General features: G+C 37.4%; 1 long non-coding RNA gene across 1 annotated transcript; it reads right to left on the bottom strand.

Annotated features, from left to right (window-relative positions):
• Positions 1-9657: 9657 nt before the first annotated feature.
• On the bottom strand, positions 9658-13620 carry LOC136061874 (uncharacterized). The gene is made up of 3 exons (XR_010623725.1): positions 13348-13620; positions 12162-12512; positions 9658-9961 (listed from the first exon to the last, which is right to left on the bottom strand). It is a non-coding gene; the product is annotated as an uncharacterized LOC136061874 (long non-coding RNA).
• Positions 13621-16420: the final 2800 nt, after the last annotated feature.

Here is a 16420-nt window from a genome sequence, read left to right as displayed (position 1 = left end):
TCGAGGGTGTCCGACAGTGGCATCTACTAGCTGATCGATTTTTGGCATAGGAAATGGATCTTTAGGGCATGCCTTATTTAAGTCAGTGACGTCCACACATACTCGCCATTTCCCGCTCTTCTTCTTCACCACCACAGTATTTGCCAACCACTCTGGGTAGAAAACCTCTTTAATAGCTCCAGCTTGTTTAAGCTTTGCTACTTCTTCTCTGACTGCTTCAGCGTGTTCCTTAGATGGACGCCGAAAAGGCTGCTTCTTAGGGGTGATCATGGGGTTTACTTTCAAATGGTGGCATATAAATTCCGGATCCACCCCAGGGGCTTTATAAGCGTTCCAGGTGAATACGTCGAGGTTTTCCTTAAGAAGTTGCACTAACTCCTCTTTTTCCTACAAAGGTAACTAGGATCCGACTTGAAAGAATTTTTCGAGATTATCCCCAATGATGACTTTTGTCAAATCTTCACACCCTGCGCCCTTGTCCGGATCTTCAGTGGGCAATAACCGATGCTTTGGTTGCTATAAGCCCTTTTCGGCTCTGGTTGATGATCCGACTCCTAGCTCATGCTGAATGGCAGCCACCAAGCATTGTCTAGCTACGGATTGATCCCCTCGGATTTTGCAAACTTGGCCTTCGGATGGGTATTTGATTTTCTGATGTAAGGTGGAAGAAACCGCCCCCAGCGCATGAAGCCAAGGTCTAGCTACAATTGCCGTGTAGGGTGAAAAAACGTCCACAACTATGAAATCCACCTCCACCACCTCTAAGCCAGTCTGCACAGGTAGTCGTATATAGCTTTTCGGGGTAACAACTCTTCCTTCGAAACTGATCAGCGGAGAACTATATGGTGTTAAGTCACTAAGTTTGAGGTTCAGCCCCCTGTAGAGATCAGGGTACATTATTTCTGCAGCACTATCTTGGTCAACCATCACCCATTTCACATCATACCCCCCAATTCTGAGGGTGACGACCAACGCATTATCATGAGGTTGGATAGTGCCCACCTTGTCCGTGTCCGAGAAACCTAAAACTAGTTGATCCAGTTTACACCTCTTTGGACCCTGGCCAGATTTTCTTGCAGGTAACCGATCTACCGACATGACCTTGGATGGCCAGGATTCTGTTCTCCCTAGGGCTGCAAAGATAACATTGATAGTTCCCAGAGGGGGTTTTAAAGGATCATCCCTCCGAGACTTCGCACTCATCGGACCTCCTCAGCCACTGGTATGATGTAAGAGATGTCGTAATTTCCCCTCGCCGACTAGTTGGTCCAAATGAACCCACAAACTCCTGCAGTCCTTAGTCGTGTGTCCATGATCCTGGTGGTATTGGCAGTAGAGATTGCGATTACGTCTATCAGGATTCCCAACCATCTTATTTGGCCACTTAAAGAACGGCTCGTTCCTGACCTTTTCTAAAACTTGATGGACTGGGTCTCTGAATATGGTGTTGACAGTCTAGGGATTGGCTGCTCCTGACTGCACAGGAAAATCTCTCCTCGGTTTGTTGTTGGTGTATCGATCCGACCTGAAATCCCTCCTCTCTTGGGGGATAACCTTCTCCTTACCTTTTCCTTGTTGTTGGTCATCTTCAACTCTCTTATATCATGATCAGTAGGGAGACCGAGCTTAAACGTTTCTAGGGCCATTGCATCAAAATTGCCCTCCATGTCATTAAACATCTCCCAATATCTATCCGAATACACCTTCAGGGTTTCTCCTTCCTGCATGCTCAAAGACAGCAGAGAAGACAAAGGTCGGGCCACTCTTCAGCAGGTTACAAAACGTGAACCAAAAGCTTGGGTGAGCTCTTTGAAAGAGCTGATGGAATTTGGGTTCAGTCCATCGACCCACCTCATGGCAACTGGCCCAAGACTGGAAGGGAAAACCTTACACATCAGAGCTTCATCCCTGGAGTAGACAGTCATCCTTTGGTTAAAATGACTCACGTGTTCCACGGGGTCTGTTTTACCATTGTAGATGGTGAACGTTGGTTGGTTAAAGCGCCGAGGAAGTCTTGCCTCTTCAATCCTGCGCGTGAAGGGTGACCTAGAAATCTGATTTAGAGCCCTGCTCATAGCGTTGTTTCCCATGTCTCCACGTGATGGACTTCTGCGTTGCCCCTTGCAATGAGATTTCTCTTCATAGGTATAGGACTCGCTGGCTGGTGTCCTGGATTTATGTTGATAAGTGACGTCCGGCTCGTCATCAGGGTCATCATCAGAATATGAGGAAGCCCGTTTCCTCTTTGCATGGCGCAACTCCCTTTTTAGCTTTTCAACCTCCTGCTGCAAATCTCGGTTCTTCTCTACATGGGACATGCGACTCCTGCCATGTGATTGGTTCTGACCAGGGGGCACGGTGTGTATGCTACCCTCGCGGTCTTGTCTTCGCTCTAGATTAAGAAAAGGGTCCACGTGCTGAGATGCCCTGGACTCCGCTTCTTGTTGACCGTGTCCAGCCATTACCTACTGTTGTCTTCGCCCCTGCACAAGCTCTTCCCACAGACGGCGCCAATTGTGGGGTCAGTTTTAATAACCCAAGCCAAAAAGGTATGGGTTAAAGGCCCAACAAACCCAGGACAATGAATTTGTAGAGAGTGGGCGAAAGAGCTGGGCAGGTTATGAATTAAACAATGGTTGGCTAAGGTACTTAAGATGGTGATAACATGAAATAATGCTTGAACAACTCCATGAGTGAATGTCCGAAGAGATGTTTTATTGAGTTAACAGTAATTACAACATTCAGAGCTACAGTAAAGTTTTTCTTTCTTCTCTCTTCTCTTTTTTCTTCCTCTCCTCCTTATCAGGGACCCTTTTTCTTTATATAGCACCCTTTCCCATCATCTCCATCGTCTACCTGTTCTTCATCTGTGTATCTACTTAAGTACATGTCACGTCATGTGTCTACTTTAGTTCTTTGGGAGTACCGTCCGAAGAGGTCACTACTGGTCCAAAGATGTCTTACTCCTCAGTTACAAATAGCCTTGATCAATTAGACGTATGGAAGGTCCGAATGATCTTTCTAGCAATCCCAATGATAATGATAAGTTCTGGGTAAGTCTGGAGATGATCAGAACGAAGAAATATCTAAAGGAAAAGCTGCTACCACCGTATTTAATGTACTGCAATAGCTTTTCTGGCCGCATTTATGTGGAGAAGACCTCTGAACAGTGTAACCTCAGCTACCGCCACTCATAAAGAACTAAAGTAGACACATGACGTGACATGTACTTAAGTAGATACACAGATGAAGAACAGGTGGACGATGGAGATGATGGGAAATGGTGCTATATAAAGAAAAAGGGTCCTTGATAAAGAGGAGAGGAAGAAAAAAGAGAAGAGAGAAGAAAGAAAAATTTTACTGTAGCTCTGAACGTTGTAATTACTGTTCACTCAATAAAACATCTCTTTGGACATTCACTCATGGAGTTGTTCAAGCATTATTTTATGTTATCACCATCTTAAGTACCTTAGCCAACCATTGTTTAATTCATAACCTACCCAGCTCTTTCGCCCACTCTCTACAAATTCATTGTCCTGAGTTCGTTGGGCCTTTCACCCATACCTTTTGGGCTTGGGCTACGAAAACTGACCCCACACTATATATAAAAAAAAAAGGGTATAACATCATTTTGATTAGTAAATCTATAGTTTTATAACATCTTAAACTTTTTTTCTTCTTAATAACATCTTAAAATTTATTTTTCTTAATGGCATAATGTGTTAGGATCACAAAGGAGTTTGCGTAAAATCTAACTGTGAAAAGTTGTTCTTAGAGGTTCAGATATGCATTAATTTTGTTAAATAAAAACCTATCTTTTATCACATTTTATAATAACTTTACAAATTTATAGCATTTATCTTTTAGTTAAGGTTGTATTAGAGGATTGGAGTTTTTCTTAATTGGATGTGTTTACAGTTAATATTTACACACTTTTGTTTCAATGGCTAATTAACTTTTTACAAAATTGACCAAAATGACATTTTATACCGGTCAAAGTTTGCATCAAAATTTTCAACAAATAATAATAATAATAATAATAATAATAATAAAATAAAAAATAATTTAAACAATTATTCTACATGAACTTTTCATCGAAGAGCCAATTTAGATTCAACTTCCACCTAAAGCGCGCAACAAACCATTTTCCAATTTTCAATTTCATTATTAGTTGTCTCAACTTCATATTGCTACTATACCAAACACCTGTTTAGATGCGTACTTAGAAGCGTAGCATCCCATAAAAAGCTCTTGCCCAATTGACATAAAGCCAGAAAAGCAAACAGCCCCAAAAAACATGCAATTACTTCACACTCTTGGCTTTAGTGTTCTTGGAACCAAATGCTTACTAAACATCAGATTTTGTATATCAAATTGTTGCACACTCTAAATGCTTTTATTCACCTGTTAACAATTTCCACAATTACTACAACAAGCCATTGAAAAAAAATTATATAGTAATAGTAACTAATAATGCTAGGTCTATCTTTATCTTAAAGCTAAGATAGTGATGTTTGAGGGAACATTTCAACTTAATGGGATGCAAGCAAAATGCAAATCAAACTAAACTATTAGGATAAACCACTACTATAAAAAAAAAAAAAAAAAAAATGCAGGTCCTCCCATTCCTTCTTGCAAGCCAATATGTTAGGAACCTTATCTGCACTTGTGTTGTATAGCATTGTAGTGTATAGCAGATAAACACTTGTGTTGTATAGCATTGTATTGTACATCAGATAAACAAGTGGCACATGTGTGTGTAATGTATAACAGCTAAGCAAGAGCACATGTGTGACAGTAAGGAAATAACTAGCATTCTGTTAGGGAAGGTAGTTACACAGATATAAAAGGAAGGATTGGTTTTGTATGAGAGACAATGAATAATACTCAAGCATTCTTTTACTCTGATCTTTCTATCTCTTTCTATGGAGGCCCGGTCCCCTTGAAGTGACCACATTTCTTTTTCTTTTCCATTTCCTATAAGTAGAATCATAACATTTGGTATTAGAACAACGATCCAAGATTGGGCAAAATGACTGAGACAAGATCAAATTCCCAGAATTCTGAAAAAATTACTACTTTATCCAAGATTACTGACAACCATGAATAGACCCTCCAAGAAATCAAGAAGCAATTACAAACTCTCACCACATTTATGCAGAAGTGGGCTGATTCTGTGGAACAACGTCAACAATCACCACAATGTAGAGGAAGGGTTAATGCTACGGTTTCTAATGAAGGCCATGAACATTTACCACTTGGACCAATCAAGAATCTGAGGCTTGAGTTTCCACGATTTCAAGGAGAGGATCCTACTTGCTGGGTATACAGAGCCAATCAATTTTTCTCATATCACAACACTCCGGAGCATCATAAGGTGTTAATGGCTTCATAACATCTTAATGGTGAAGCTCTAATTTGGTTTCAGGAGGTTGAACAGGCAAGAGGGTTTGCAAGCTAGGAAGTGTTTGTTCAAGCTTTGCAGACTCGATTTGGGACCACTGCCTATGATGACCCTATGGAAGCATTGACAAGACTCAAGCAGATGACTTCTGCGGTGGCTTACAAAGGTAATTTCGAAATTTTGTCTAATAGAATCATGGGGTTATTTGAGTCTCACAAATTGAGTTGCTTTTTAAGTGGGTTAAAGGATGAGATAAGATTGCCTGTTAGAATGTTAGTTCCTAAAACCCTTAACGAAGCTTTTGGTTTAGCAAAAATTCAAGAAGAATATGTTAACAATAGTAGGAAGGGATTTAGAGGTGTAACTGATAATGGGAAGGCTTCAATTTTGGGTGCCCCTAAATTGCAAGCTAGGGTGGAGCCAAGAACTAAGGTCCCATTGCAGAGGTTAACTAGTGCACAAATGGAGGAAAGGACAAGGGCTGTGTTACAATTGTGATGAAGAGTGGCAGATGGGGCACAAATGCAAGGGAGCTAATCTGTTTTTGTTGGAGGAAATATCCATGGAAGTAGAACCTAGAACTTCAGGTGTGCAGTTAGTTGAGGTTTCTGATGATGAGGTGCTGTTAGAGCCTCAAGTTACATTTTAGAGGAGTGGGGTTGGCAAGGATGGCATTGACCCAGCTGAGATTACTTTATATGCATTAGTAGGTGCCCTACTTCTAAGACCATGAGGGTAAGGGGAAGAATCAAGAAACAAGAAGTGGTGTCTCTTATTGATTCTGGGAGTACCCACAACTTCTTGGATGCTTCTATTCTACCAAGATTGCAGCTACAACTTGATACCTCTTGGGTATTATAGGTTAAAGTAGCTGATGGCACAATCATCAAGACTTTAGGTAGTTGTCCAGGAGTCACTATTGCTATACAAGGGTATTAGTTTGTCATAGACTTTAATGTCTTACATTTAGGAGGTTGTGAGGTGGTTCTTGGTACTCAATGGTTGAGTACTTTGGAGGAAATTAGCTGGGACTTCCAGTTATTGACCATGAAATTTATGTACTTGGGTAAAAGGGTGTTTTTGCAAGGATTATAGACTGCTCCATCAACCATTTCAGAATCTGCAGAGGCTGATAGGTTTCTTAGTGGTTCAGAAAGGAAAGGCCTGGTGCTGCATATCTCAGCATTCCTTACAGCTGCTGCTACCACTGTTCCGTCTCAATTGCCTGAGGTGCTTGCTGCCTTATTGGTTGAATTTACAGAAGTGTTTGCTGTTCCCACTGGTTTACCACCTGTTAAGGGTCATGAGCATGGCATTATCCTCAAGGAAGGCTCCCAACCTGTTTGTGAAAGGCCTTACAGGTATCCTTACTTCCAAAAATATGAAATTGAGAAAATTGTGAATGAGTTGTTGCAGTTGGGTTATATTCAGTCTAGCCAAAGTCCATTTTCTTCACCTGTCTTACTTGTAAGGAAGACTGATGGTAGTTGGAGGATGTGCATTGACTATAGGGCTTTAAATAAGGCAACCATTAAAGATAAGTTTCCAATTCCAGTGGTAGATGAACTGTTGGATGAATTAGTAGGTGCTTCCATTTTCTCTAAACTTGATTCAGGGTCAGGTTATCATTAAATAAGAATGAAGAGTGAGGATGTGCCCAAGACTGCCTTTAGAACTCATGAAGGACACTATGAGTTCCTAGTCATGCCCTTTAGGCTGAGGAATGCCCTATCCACCTTTCAAGCATTAATGAATTCTATTTTTAGACCTTATTTGAGAAAATTTGTTCTAGTATTCTTTGATGACATCCTTGTTTTTAGTAAGTGCTAGGATGATCATGTTTCTCATTTAAGGATATTTCTAAAAAAAAAAAAAGGGATTGTTTTATGGGTTTTGCTGTCTCATCAGTCCAAATGTGTTTTTGGGTGTTTTGAAGTGGAATATTTGGGCCATATAATCTTTGGAGAGGGTGTTAAGGCTGATCCTAAGAAAATTTCTGCAATGCTCCAGTGGCCAATACCAGAAAATGTGAAGGCTTTAAGGGGTTTCCTAGGTTTGACATGGAATTATAGAAAGTTCATTAATGGTTATGGCTCAATTGCCCAACCTTTAACTGATCTTCTTCAAAAAGATGCATTTCAATGGAATGACAGGCTTTGGAGGCATTTCTCTAGTTGAAAGAGGCTGTGACTAAGCCTCCTGTACTAGCTCTTCTAGATTTTTCTAAGCCATTTGTTATAGAATGTGATGCATCAGGTTGTGGTTTAGGGGTTGTACTAATGCAAGACCACATACCGATTGCATTTCACAGTCAAGCTTTGAAAGGGAAGAACCTTCACCTGTCTACCTATGAGACTAAGTTACTGGCTTTGGCTACTGCAGTCAAAAAGTGGAGATTCTATTTGATTGGTAGACCCTTTGTGGTTAGGATTGATCATCAGAGTTTAAAATTCTTGTTGGAACAAAGAATTGCCACTCCATCTCAGCAAAAATGGCTAGCTAAACTTTTAGGTTATGCTTTTGTTGTGGAATATAAAAAAGGCAGTGACAATAGGGTGGTTGATGCTCTTTCTAGGCACCCTACCTTCAGTTCTGAGTTGTCACAGTCTGATTCTAATTCCAAGGCTAGTTGCTTATTTTTGCTCTCAATACCTAATCCTACTTGGCTGTCCTTATTAAAGGATAATTACTTGCAAGATGACACTATTCAGAGCATATTTGCTGCCATTCAAGCTGAAAATCCACCTAGAGGATTCACTTTCCAGAATGGGTTATTGTTTTACAAGGGTAGGTCCTACATCAGTCCACATTGTTCTCTCAAATCTCAATTTTTGCATCATGTCCACAGCAACCCCTTGGCTGGTCACTCCAGATTCTTAAAGTCTTATCAAAGAGTTAAAAAGGAATTTTATTGGCCTGGAATGAAGTCTGATCTTAAGAAGTTTGTGAGGGAATGTGTTGTATGTCAGAGGATAAAATTTGCCACTACTTCCTCAGCTAGATTGCTTTAGCCACTGGCAATTCCCACCACTCCCTGGACAGATGTGAGCTTGGATTTCATAGAAGGTCTTCCTAAGTCTATGGGGTATGAGGTGATTTTAGTAGTTGTGGACAGATTAACTAAATATGCTCACTTTGTTCCAGTTTCTCATCTCTATAATGCAGCCAAGATTGCTTCCCTCTACATGCAATATGTTTTCAAGCTCCATGGTATGCCTACATCTATAGTTAGTGACAGAGATGCTACCTTCACTTCTTTATTTTGGTTAGAATTGTTTAGGCTTCAAGGAACTGACTTAGCTATGTCTTCAGCATATCATCCTCAGTCAGATGGGCAAACTGAGATTGTTAACAAGTGCTTAGCATAGTCTTTGAGGGCTTTCACCAGTGACAAACCACATCAGTGGGCAACTTGGCTTCCCTTGGTTGAGTATTGGTTCAACACTTCCTTTCACACTAGTTTAAAGTTGTCTCCCTATGAGGCTTTGTATGGTTTCCCTGCCTCCAAGTTGCAAGCTTATATTCCTGGCACTACTAGGATGGATGCCTTGGATTCCTTATTATGTTAGAGACAACTTGTTTTGGACACCTTGAAGACTCACTTGGTTGCTGCACAAGCTAGAATGAAGTTTCAAGCAGATAACACAGGCAGGATAGATCATTTGAAGTTGGAGATTGGGTTTTTCTAAGATTGCAGCCATACCGACAGCAGTCTTTGGCTTCCAAGGGGAGATGGAAGCTTTCACCAAGGTATTTTGGTCCATTTCAAGTCTTACAAAAGGTTGGTCCTATGTCATACAAGATGGATCTTCCGGCTGAATCCAAAGTTCACCCAGTGTTTCATGTTTCTTGTTTAAAAATGAAGCTAGGACAACATGTTACTCCTATTCCCACCTTACCACCTGTTGATGAGTCAGGATAGTTACTCTCAGAACCTATTGCTGTGTTGAAGACTGGGACAAAAGCTTTGAGATCTCGGGTCATTACTGAGGTTTTGGTACAGTGGTTGGGCTTTTCAACTGCTGAAGCTACTTGGGAATCTCTGCACCAGTTGCAGCTTGCCTTTCCTCACCTTGTGGGCAAGGTGCTTTGAATGGGAGGGGTAATGTTAGGAACCTTATCTGTACTTGTGTTGTATAGCATTGTAGTGTATAGTAGATAAACACTTGTGTTGTATAGCATTGTATTGTACATTAGATAAACAAGTGGCACATGTGTGTGTAGTGTATAACAACTAAGCAAGAGCACGTGTGTGACAGTAAGGAAATAACTAGCATTCTGTTAGGGAAGTTACACAGATATAAAGGGAAGGATTTGTTTTGTATGAGGGACAATGAATAATACTTAAGCATTCTTTTACTCTCATCTTTCTATCTCTTTCTATGGAGGCTTGGTCCCCTTCAAGTGACCACATTTCTTTTTCTTTTCCATTTCCTATAAGCAGAATCATAACACAATAGTAGCTGCAAGAGTTATCATGATTACTCAATTCCATGAGAGTATTCCACCTGATGGTCTTGACGCAAGCATCCTCCTTCTTTATCCCATCCCCTGCAACTTAAAATTTTTAAGAATGAAAATTGTCAATTGGTGGTTTCAAGCAAAAGTTACATTTGTACAAAATATAATTGACCAACACCTCAGTTAAATTTTTTTTACTACAAATAGGAAATTACTTCAATTTAGCCGAAAAAAAGAAAGAAAAGAAAATGCAAAGTCTACAACGCTTCCCAAACCTAAAAGAAAATTAAAAAAAAATGAAAGAAAATGTTCATCAAAGCATCATTCATAGTAATATATATATATATATAAGTGCCCAAAAGAACTACAAACAACCAAATCAATTAAAAAGTAACAATATACACAAAAAAAAAAAGCCTCATGTGAGGATTATGCTACTCTTTAAGTTTTTTTTTTGTTTTATTTATTTATTTTTTTAAACTTTAAATCTCACTTATCAAAAAGTAGAAGCTTTTTTTTTTTTTTTTTTAATCTCTCACCATTTTGTGAGTACCATCATCAATTGTAACAAAATTAGAATCCTTTTGGTCTGGAATTTAGATTGGAAACAAATCATGCCATCAAAAACTTTAGATGTCAAGAATTTAAATCCTTTTAGGAATACAGAAGGAAAAAAAATGGCACCCTCCTAGAGCACCTAGGTCATGTTCAACCTCTTTTGTCAATCATAGTAACAGGGTGCTAAGTAAACCACTTAGCCCCTCAAGGGTGAAAAGCCCTTGAATTAAGCATCTCCTATGAATGAAAATATATGCAGTCAATTACAACAATTTAACCCAACAGAGCAAGTTGTTAAACAATTGTTTTTGTTGAAAATAAATAATTTTCCTTTGAAACAAATAGAAGCTCATTTAGCAAATATATGTTCCTGGGAAAATAGCAAGACGCAGATGTAATGGAAGATGTAGCCCACTTTATCAATGAAGAAAAGCCAAAAGAATTGGTGCATAGAAACGTGATTTTATCAAAAATTTCTAATAGCCATTAGTCACAACAGCATGCTAATTTCCTATATGTTTCTAAAAGAAATTTCACTGAACACATGGTATGAACAATAACTAAAAATAACAAACACTGAAGAGTGTAGGACTACCACAATACTATTAATGCCGACTCCCCAAAATAGAACACCAAAACCTTCTCATAGCAAACTCGTAAATAATAAATTAATAATTAAGACTTTGCAAATACTAAGTGGTATTTAGAATAAAGAAAAAAAACCACAGATTGAAAGAAAAGGAAAAAAAATATTACATTGGTTTAAAGCAAGTATAGAGTAGTCATGAAGTCCCTCTAAAGATGCTTCTTTCACAATCACGTGAAATTTGAATATGAAATCTGAAGAATTGGCTCCTTTGGGATATGGAATTCTGGAATGTGCGAGCAACTGAAAGGTGTGTGTCTAATGTTTCTTCACCAATTTGAAAGGTAGGTTTGCTCATGCTATGACAAAGGCTAAGGTTTTTGACTTTCTTATTAAAGATTATAAAACTGTCCCCAGTTATTTTTAAGTCATTATAGTAATTGTAAATCATATGTAATGTCAATAATTTTGCATCCTTGTGAAACATGTTCAGGTTCTACAGATTTAACCTTACACAGTGGGCAGAAGTGCATAAACCCCCCTGAGATTAATACCGAAACACAATCAAATTAGTAAGTAAATATATGCATGTCTACTTATATTCATTTCCAACAACAAAATAAAAAATCAAGGCCAATGACAATGTATCCAAATCAGAGTAGTGCTTTCAGCTTTTCTACTTATCATAACAAAAATCACTTATTTTTAAGGATTACATATTTATTGAGAGGATGAATAACAGATAATCTTCATATTTTGCTAACGAATGTTATCAAACATAATATACAATGTACATTCAGTTGAATTAAGTAGTCAATTCAAAACCTTCTCCACTAATAGATGCTTTCATGTAAGAATGTAGTATTATTCATGAAATAGTAATATCAATTCAATTCTGACAAATAAAAGAGCATCGCCAACATTAAACATGTTGATATTACAAATTAACTTCTAGTAATTTCAGAACTCTAATAACTAAAAATCATAATCATGCAGCCATTATATATGGGTTTAAAAGCATCCTATCAATCATTCAGACCCATTGCATTATCTAATAGCAGAAAAAATTTATAAAATTTAAGCAATAATAGATCTTGATGATCCTAAAAAACCATCTAAAATGTTAGATCTCGATTAGCTTGTAATACATACCTGATACCTACAGGAGGTCTCTATCTACACTCTTCAACAACCACTCTTGTCTGATTAGTTTTCTAAGCTTCCATAAATTTCCATATCAAGATTAGAAGCTGTCTACTCCAAATTCATTGTTGTCTAGCTTCACTCACCCACCTTTGGTTCCGATTGTACCATAACAGCCAGGCTATATTCAGCATGAACTCCACCTCCATGACATGCCCATTTTGCTAATAACACTATACCTATGGAAACATCATGGTTAGTCTCTAGACTTCAGGCGCTTCTGCGTACTCCCATATTTCATGTGTCACTGATTTTGCACTATCCCCACATATTTCACTTGAGAATGATGGAATTATTTTCCTACAGTAAAGATTGAGCTTATTCATAGATAAAATATTGTGGATCACCTTTCAAGCAACAATTAAAAGTTATGGCTGCACATTTAGTGTCCAATACAAAGAGAAGTACTTTTTAGCACGTCACAGCACATCATGCTCTTTAAGAGTGACAAACCACATGTGCAATATAGACCACTCCAATAAGAGCAATTGATGCATTTTGAATGTTCCCTAAATCCTAAATTAGACCTTGTTACAATAGTGCAGCCAAAAAAAAAAAAAAAAAAAAAATTGTACAATACAATCAACTATTTCCAAAACTATCTAAATGTTGTTTTCTACAATATAAACCTATCCCACCATCAATACCAATCCCAATATCTAACATATGAATCATAAAAAATTCAAACCCATACCAATCCCAATATCTAACATATGAATCATAAAAGAATTTCAAATACACAATCTCAAAGAATTAGAAATTAAAATTCCTTATGACTTTCGAATTTAAATCCCCAAACTATACATTAAAATCAAGTTTTTAAGCGGTAGCCATATGAACCCAGATAAAAATTCACAAAATTAAATCCAAAAAAACTAAAGAATTATAAAGAGAGCAATAAAAATTCAGAATTGTAAAGCGAGCAAAAAAATTTCAAAAGAGAGGAATGAAAAATACAAATTTTTAGCCGTGAGTTGCATGGTAACAAATAATCCCTAAAAACAAAATATTATTTATAATATAATATAGGGTTATGGATTCCTAATCAAATTTGGTTAGGGTTATGGATTCCTAATCAAAATATAATATAGGGTCATGAATTCCTAATATGTTAATGGTATAGAAAATTATTTACCAGCAGTGGCGGTGTCTGATTTGATTTTCTCTTCAAGCTCTCTTGCGGTCCCATCGTCACCTTCGCTTCCGGAAAAACTCTCCAACTGTGAAGCCTTATGGTTGGTGATGCCTTCTTTCTATCTCGGACTTGACAGTGTGGGGATGGCTTCTTAGCAGGACTGATTTTCAGTGTTGGGTTTTGGGGAAGGAGAAGGTAGAGAAATAGAGAATAGAGAGGAACGGCAAAGCTTTTTTTTGCGCTTATGTTTCTTTATATTAGGTTTTTATTGGGTTTTAGAAAAGGTTTTTCTTCGCTTATGCTTATGTTTATGTTTACGTTCTTTTTTTTGTTTTTAATTATATTTTTTATGTTTTTTTTTAAATATTGTACTGAAGTTAAAAATTATATGTTTTTTTTAAATACTGTGCTGACATAGAAAATTGTGAGAGTTCTAAAAGTTTCAACTTTATATATATATATATATAGATGAAATAATATAAACAATAATAAAATAATATATTTACTACAATAAATAACAACTACTACCACTAGCACAATAAAATAATATAACTTTTAATAAAATAATTTTTTTTAACCTTCTTAGCTACAGTGTACATCAATCTTTGGCTATGCACTATAGCTCAAAAGCTAATTTTTTTGGCTTTCCTTCCACCATTGTAGTATGCTTTTTAACCCCACTAATACTAACGCTCTTACTGATTCATGGTGATTTGATCTAAGCACCAAATTAAAAAAAAAAAAAATGATTGGATCACATCATCATGTCATGTTATGGCTAAAGCTCTAAAGGTACATTTGGTTAAGAGGATAGAAGATAGAGGTGAGGATATAAAATATTTTTGTTTTCTCTTACGTTGATTGGTTGGAGGGGTGAAAAAATGAAGAGATAAAAAACTTATTTGTTTGGTTGAGAATAAAAATGACACGATAGAAAGTGTAGTATGTACGAATTTACTATTATACCTTTATTACATAATATATAAGAAATCATTTTTTTAATAGAAGTATATAAGAAATAATTTTTTGAGAAAAAATTTATGAAATAATTTGACACATTATAAAAGTGTCACAACACAATTTTTACTTTATTTTAATTTTTTTTTCTCTATCTATATGTTTTTATGTATAAAAGATGTGATTTATTAAATTGGTCAAAATAACATATTTAAAAAAAAATCCCTAATTAAAAAAAGAAATGAGATAATTATATATATATATATATATATATATATATTTTTTTTAAATGCGCTGGAAATAATATAGCACAATTAAGGGGCAATAGACAAGCTTAAAAAATAATAATAAATAAAATTGTTGTTGCTTGCTTCATGTAGTTACGTTAATATTGGACAAAGAGTAAAGGTCTAAACAGTACAAAACAAAAGTGGCTGAGCGAGCATTGAACAGTAGTAATGTTGCAAGAGACAAAATAGTCCTTTGATCTTCAACGCTCTTTTCTCTCCCATTTTAGAGAGATTATTTTTTGGTGGGGTAGGAGAGAATGATGGAAAAAATTCAAGTTTGTATCACATACAAAACATATGTAGCGAAAAATTAATGGATCTACTTCATTCGCAATTGATAACATATACTATGTAAATTTCAGAATATAAGAACAAGAGAATGTACCTTGGTGTGGTGAATTTCAAAGCAGAAGATCAGAAGTTCTTGATAACACTTTTGATCTTCACTTCAATTCTACTTAATGTCCAAGAAGTGTGATCTCTCAATTAGTTATATGTGTATGTTCTAAAGAGACACTCACATACATACTATTCATATTCTTACAAAAAAATTTGTATGTTTCTCTCTTAATAACTGATTATCTAATTGGGCTAGCCTTGGGGCCTTTCCAATTGGGTTTTAGTATGTGGCTTGGAGTGGGACCAGAAGGGAACAAATAAGACAACGAGCTCCAATGGGTCTTGGGCTTTTCTATCAACTCTTGACAAGTTCAAAGTTACCATTAATTATATTTAATACCATTATATAAATATAATTATACTCTGAGAATCTGCTCTCCCTCTGTAGGAGCCTTTTCTCTCCACAGGAGCTCTCCTCTTGTCCATACACGAGTCACCCTCCCTCTCGCTAAGGGATCTACCTCCACCCCATACTCCTACTACCCTCACCAACCTGAAACCTCTTCACCCCAATCACTACGGATCACCCATAAAGCCTTGCGTACCTATGGATATGACCATCTTAGAAGATCTGCAACATCTTCGTCTCACAAAAGATGAAGAAGAAGACATTCAAATCTCCTCCATGAATAGCCCAGACCTGATGGAGGAGTGCACTTTAAGCCTTTTTGGTAAGCTTCTCACTGACAGACAACATAATCAATGCGCCTTAAAAAACACCCTTAGAGCCGCTTGGAAAATGGGATCAGATCTGAGAATCATAGATGTAGGAAAAAACATCTACCAATTTAAATTCTCATTTGAGTTCCAGTTGGAATGGATTGAAAGAAACGGCCCTTGGAACTTCGAAAATAATCTGCTTCTTCTCTGTAGATGGAAAAGGGGCCTCTCGGTCTCAAACATAAATTTTACTCATGCTCTTTTTTGGGTCCAAATCTGGGGCCTTCCTTTTGAGAACCTCTGTGAGGATGTTGGGAAAGATCTGGGTAACAGCTTAGGGAGATATTAAGAAACGGACAAACGCATGTGGGTAACAGAGCAAGCAAGATTCTTGAGAATCCGGGTCGACATTCCTCTCAATAAACCTCAACATAGAGGTGGCAACATTCTTAATCATGAGGGGGAAAAAACTTGGGTCAATTTTAAATATGAGAGGCTGCCTTCCTTTTGCTTCGGGTGTGGCTTCTTGGGTCATGATACAAAGCATTGCCCAAACCCCAGAAATCCCAACTCACCCAAACAGTACGGAGATTGGCTAAGGGCAAATGGCAACCGGAAAATAAATGCCGACAGACCAAAGTCTTCATATAGCTGGAGCTTCGATGAGGAATGTTTAGGTTGTTTAAGTATGAGATCCGAACAGGTAACAAAGAACCCCTCACACTCAAGCTCCAACCCAGGGGCACAATCGGAATTCCAAGGAAGTT

The sequence above is a fragment of the Quercus suber genome, unplaced genomic scaffold (assembly GCF_002906115.3).
Source record: "Quercus suber isolate HL8 unplaced genomic scaffold, Cork oak 2.0 scaffold_359, whole genome shotgun sequence".
Lineage (NCBI taxonomy): Eukaryota > Viridiplantae > Streptophyta > Magnoliopsida > Fagales > Fagaceae > Quercus > Quercus suber.
The sequence above is the reverse complement of the archived record's forward strand: the minus strand, read 5'-3'. Positions and strand labels throughout refer to the sequence as shown.